The 5,839-nt window shown below is 47.1% G+C and overlaps 1 long non-coding RNA gene across 1 annotated transcript; it reads right to left on the minus strand.

The window, feature by feature from the left end:
* Positions 1–387: 387 nt before the first annotated feature.
* LOC148687588 (uncharacterized) lies at positions 388–5,055 on the minus strand. Its single transcript, XR_015948902.1, has 2 exons — positions 4,866–5,055; positions 388–3,664 (listed from the first exon to the last, which is right to left on the minus strand). It is a non-coding gene; the product is annotated as an uncharacterized LOC148687588 (long non-coding RNA).
* Between the last annotated feature and the right edge of the window lie 784 nt (positions 5,056–5,839).

A 5,839-nucleotide genomic window follows, 5' to 3' on the forward strand; every position in this document is an offset into this window, starting at 1 on the left:
TATTTCTTATTGTTCCTGTACATATCTATAGGTCATTGCTATGGCCGTTGGCTAATGCAAATAAAGTTTTACTTGGATGGTGAAGTGAGGTTATAAAAGAAGATGAAATTAGATCCCATCCTCATTTTCGGTAACTGAGGATCATCAAATGTGACTCATAGTAAGTAAGTAAGTAAGTAAGTAAATAAATAAATAAATAAATAAAGTATTATTTGTACCCCGCCCATCTGGCTGGGTTTCCCCAGCCATTCAGGGCGGCTTCCAACAAATATTTAAAATACATTAAAATGTCACACATTAAAAACTTCCCTGAACTGGGTTGCCTTCAGATGTCTTCTAAATGTCAGTAAAGCATATTTCCACCACAAAAATAACACACACACACACATTTTGGTTGCAAATGTTTATTGATTTAACAATATGACAAAGATGAAGTGACAAATAATATTTGCCAATGCCAACAACCTTTCCATTCGATTATATGATGAATTTCTTATGTTATATAATGCTTTACAAACTCTTATTCAGCCTTGCCAGGAGCCTGCATTAAGTCATAATTATTCCCATTTTACAGGTAAGCATGTGAGTTCATGAGCCATTGCAATGGGAAATTCACTGGTGGGGTACACTGAAAAAAGTAAATCTTCCTTATAGTGAATGTGATGCTTTACAAAATCTTGCTTATTTTGAGCAGTATCATATAGGTAATTTACACACAGTTAAAGTTGAGAACAAAAAACAAACTGTAGGCCAGTTGATTGTTGGTGGCTAATGGATGTGTTTTGTTTGAAGAAGTCTCCACTTTCATTTAGAGGATCACATTAATACATAATGAATATTTCTCCAGGTTACATCACTAAAGCTGGTTCTCACATTCACATACATCACTTGATTACTCACAGCTGAATATGTAAACCAGTTCCACTGACTTCTTTTAAAATGAGGTGATAAAATTAGTTCATGTCTTCGATCGCTCATTCACATAATCTATTTGATCTTCCAGTATATCAACTGAGGAGCATGCCTGGATGAGTGTGCCTGCCTGCCTGCTTGCCAGAAGTATGTGTGTGTTGTCAAGGGAATTGGTAACAAGCAAAGCTGGCCAGTGTGTGCCTAAAAGAGAGGTTTCATCTATGTTGTTGGTACAGCAGAAGACACATCTGTCTAGGAAATTCCCTCTAGCTTACTTACGTAGTTCACAACCTCTCTGATGAAAAAGAGACACCCAGTGAACTGCAACGAGGTGTACATTGTAAGGTGTACTGGAGCACTCCCAGAATCTGGAGGAGCACAGCACACAAACCAAAGACAACCTAAAAACATTCATCAACCAACAGCTGTCAGCATTGCTTTCCTTTCTGTCTGGGCATCTGAGTTAAACTAAGGCAACTATGTTTTTAACCTAACCTACCGAGGCCAGGTAGATCAGAAGCTGCAAAGTATATGTAAGGAAATAATATTTATTTTGGCAACACACATTTCACAAATCATGCTAGTGAGACGTTGAGCACTACCATAGCTCTTTGGGCTCGCACACAATTAATATTTGAAGCAGTTTTATGGTTCCACATTTGTATAGCTGGGGAGGCATATATAGCATCTCCTTTAATGTCTGCATACTGCTTTGTCAGTAACTACACCTTCATTTTCCTGGAACCTCACTGTGAAAATAAACACATCTGAACAATGAGCCAATGCAACACAGTGGATTGCTTGACTACCTAGGGAAATTTGGGTCCAAATTCCAGTTGTCACCATGGATTCCTTAGGTATCACTGCCAAGAGTATCTCCCTCACAATTTTAGTTGGGAAGCAGGAGCGCAATGATCTGCTTAATAAGAATTTGATTAGGAGGAATGGAATGATGAATGTACAACATTGCACATAAAACTAGTGTTAGACAGAACCAACAGAAGTGATACAAAACCACGGTAATCTGGCAATTTTTACATCATGAACAGAATGACCTACAAGAAAATTTTAACCATTCAGTCAAGCAAAATTATTTCATAGCCAGACATAAAGTAATAATTTGGCCATCCCAGATTCCTTTCCACTGTACACAAATGGTAAAATGATAGTCACCTGTTAATGCCACATTTTCACTATTCACAGGTTGTGTTTTCACCTCTTTAAATGTTATACCATAACCATCCCAGGTGCCGTGGGAGAAGGCACCCCCCAAGGGCATTTGCCTATTCCACCTTGCTCTGTGTTTAGACTATGATGCAATCCCACAGGTATCCTCCTAGCTTGCTGAACTATTTTCTTTACTGTCCCTTTCTCTGCTCTCCAGGGAAACAGGACCTTGACAGTTTCCGGGGGGGGGGATCCCCATGCCCTTTTGAAGGGGAAACTCCCCTCTTCTCTTTCTTGAAGCAGCAGCTATGAAATAGCAGGGAAGGGAAGAGTGGGTAAAGCTGTGTTCCCAATACTGTATTGGTGAAATTGAACACCTCTTTGCAGGTTACATGAAAATGAAAGAAGACTGAAATGCAGTTGTAAATATACTTTCCTGCATGGCCAATCAGTTTAAATCCCTGACTGTGCACATAAAACTGCATTTCTGCCTTTCATGCAGCAGAGAGGCTTGTGTTTGCTTTCCTACATTTATATCCTGCCTTTCATCCATTATGGAATTCAAGGTGACACACAGATACCTCTGTGGGAGAGGGTCGCTCATCCATCTGACCTAGATCAGATCAGCTTCGGCAATGCAGTGGTCTCATGTGCCAAGGACTTTTAAGTGGTCCATGTGTCTAAGATTACAGGCCATTGCTTAACCCCTTGTCCTGTCCTGATCTGCACCTACAGGACAAGTAAGCGGAGAAAGGAGCAAGACACCACAAATACTTCAGAGGAAGGGGGTGGGGAAGAATGGTTGCAAATGATGCTCAGAAGATGAGAGAGAGCCCCTCACACTTGTAATTTCTCAACTGCCTGACTCACTCACTCATTACTATACCGTGACAGGAGGCAGAGTCTTTGGTTCAGTACAATCTCCACTAAGCAACATTTTAGAAGTGTATAATTTTATTTTATTTTGGCAAGGGTGTTCAATCCCTTAGACTGACCATCATACATTTACTATCTTCCCACACGGCTCTCTGCTTCATTCTGTATGCATTCCACTTCATTGATTTTATGGGAAAACCCAAGAGAGTCCAAGCCAAGTAGTCTTTGCCAATTGCCCGCCTTCCCGAGGGAAAGCACAACCTATTTAATAGCGGATCCAACACATTTTATTTTGAGTCTTCCATACATCCTCAAAGGAAGGAACACACATGCCCATGAGTGTGCAAATGTCAACTCTGCCCTTCTGCAACAGCCATGGACGTGCAGGCTTGTTAGTGGTTGATGTCCAGCTCTTGAAGGAGTCTTTTCTCCAAATGCACTCAGACTGGAAGAAGTCACCAGGCTCCAATGCGTTGCTTCTTCTTGGGGAAGGGGCTGGCAGGAGGTAGCAGAAGGAGACATAGTGATGCCCGAAAAGCAGGTTAGCCGCTGTCACACGCACAGTGGGGGCACTAGCAGCACAATGTGCGTTAGTCAGTGGCTCACCTACTTCTGGAGAGTTAGACCAACCACAGGCAGGCTGGCTCTTCTAAGATGTCAGCAACAGACACCCCACTACCACCACCCCTGCCCCTACTACAGCATGGATCTGAAATACACAAGAAATAGATCAGCAGCAGAGTCACCACCAGCATTCCCTAAGCCCCAATACGTTCGGCCACATTATGTACTTCCCATATTTTGACACATACAAAAATAAGCCCAGAAAGCTTCTGTTTCAACACCCCTGGGCCATTCCAACATGTGCAAGACAGATGCAGACCACACCAGAGGGACTTTCTACAACACAGGGCAAGGCATCAGCTGCAGGCGTTTTGAAGTGTCTCCCTTTGGCCACTTTTTGCTTAATTCTGTACTGCACTTCCCCAACACAAAACAACATGTCAACGTGGAAGAAACAGTTAGGTCAGTCCAGTCAAAAGTAGATTCAGACCCCCAGCTAATTCACAGAAAATAAAGGAAGAGATCTTGCTGTAGAAGTTGGAGCAATAAGGAAGTTCTGTTTCCATCTGGAGCACAATTTCCTGCCACCACTTTTACTCACTGGATATGAATTACATCCTCTGCCACCCCTTGGTGTTTATACAAGCACAGGCAACCAAACAGCGCAAGTCTGCTCAGAATCAAGTTATACTGATCGCAAACCAAAACGAAGCAAAAAAAGCCCCATTCTTTTCCTTGCACACCCTGAAGTGGAGGGAGTGTGGAAACCTGGCCGACCAATTAACATAGCTGCCAAGTTATCCCTTTTTTTAAGGGAAATTCCATTATGCTGAATAGGCTTCCTCGCGAGAAAAGGGAAAACTTGGCAGCTATGCCAATTAAGCGACTGGCTAATTTGCAACAAAAGTGAAACTGCTTCTTTCCTCCTCAAGTGGATCAGCTGCAATTTCATTAGGTAACGAAACGTTTCGAAATAATAATAATAAGGGAAGGAAAAAAGTTAAATGGAAGTTCAGAGCCCTTTCCCAGAGCTGGGGGGGGGATGGGGATCGAGGACTGTCATTGACCTCGCACGAACTTGCTTCCGTTCGTTCCTCGGCGAACATGTACACTTCGCTGTGACAACGACTTGAAATTCTTCCCTGAGCACGGATGCGCCTTTTAATTGACTTGGCCGGGAAAGGGGGGGATGCTCTATGCCGCACGGTGAAAGTGAAACCAATAAATGCTGCCCCCCTTTTTTAATGCTTTCCCTTAACTGCGTCCCATCTTAAAACACCCAGCCGGAAACCAAGCCCTACCCCGAAGCCCCAGCACCCACCTCCCTACCTAGTTATCCCAGTTACCTGAACTTCGCAGGCGCTGCCTCTCGCTCGGTCACTTTCCACCCGGCTCCTTTCGGCAGCCTGCGCTGCCCACTTTTCACAGGCAGGAGGGAGAGGGAGAGCGCGAGCGAAGCAGAGGCAGCGGCAACTTCTCCTTCCCGGCGCTGCGCTGCGCTACCCAGCCCACGCCGCTGCCGCGCAACCTGCCTTCTCTTTCGCTCCCCTACCCCGCCCTGACTACATGCAAATCTAGGCTGGTGACGTCGCGCCGCGGGTCCTCCAATGGAGGCTGCGCCCGGCTGCCGGCCAGCCACGCCTCCCGCCGCGCCCGCCAATCGGCGGAGACCCCCTCCTCGCGCGGGGCTAGGCAGCTCCCTCCTTCGCCCTTCCCCGGGAGTTACAGCGCGGGGTGCGGCGCGTTCGGTTCTGCACGTCCTTACTTTAGGGAGGAACCAACTGTACTTGCCCGAGCGTCGATGCCGCTCTCCTCCCGCCCGCCTTCCTCCCCCCCGCTCCCTTTCCCGCAATGGTTGCCGCCAGCCAGGCTCCTTTCCAGGAACGCGGCTGGCGAAAGGGCCGGGCGGGGTCGAGACCGCGGCGTCGCGTCCGCCGCCTTTCTCAATTGGCGTGGTTCGGCTCCCCTCGGCCGCCCCTCCCCTCCTCGGGGGCGCCGAGTGGTACAGCCCAGCCTGGGCTTTGCCATGAGGACAGTGTCAGTGCGCACGTAGCAAGCGCAGAAGCGGCAGAAGGCCGGGTCCCAAGCGGCGCGCGGTGCCGGCAGGGGCGGGCGCGCGCCGCGAGATGTTTCCCCGCGCGGCCGCCGAGGCAGCTGCTGTTTGCAGCTGGCGCGCGCTGTCCTCAAAGGCACTTTCGAGCGCAGCCCGGCCGCTCCCGCTCTGTCCCCCCCCTCCACCTCTCCAAAAAGGTAGACGGAGCGAAAGAAACCCCGCCCTGCTCTTTTACCTCATTTGCTTCTTTAAAGGATGCGCGCGCGT

Source organism: Zootoca vivipara, chromosome 1, assembly GCF_965207765.1.
Source record: "Zootoca vivipara chromosome 1, rZooViv2.hap1.1, whole genome shotgun sequence".
Taxonomy (NCBI): Eukaryota; Metazoa; Chordata; class Lepidosauria; order Squamata; family Lacertidae; genus Zootoca; species Zootoca vivipara.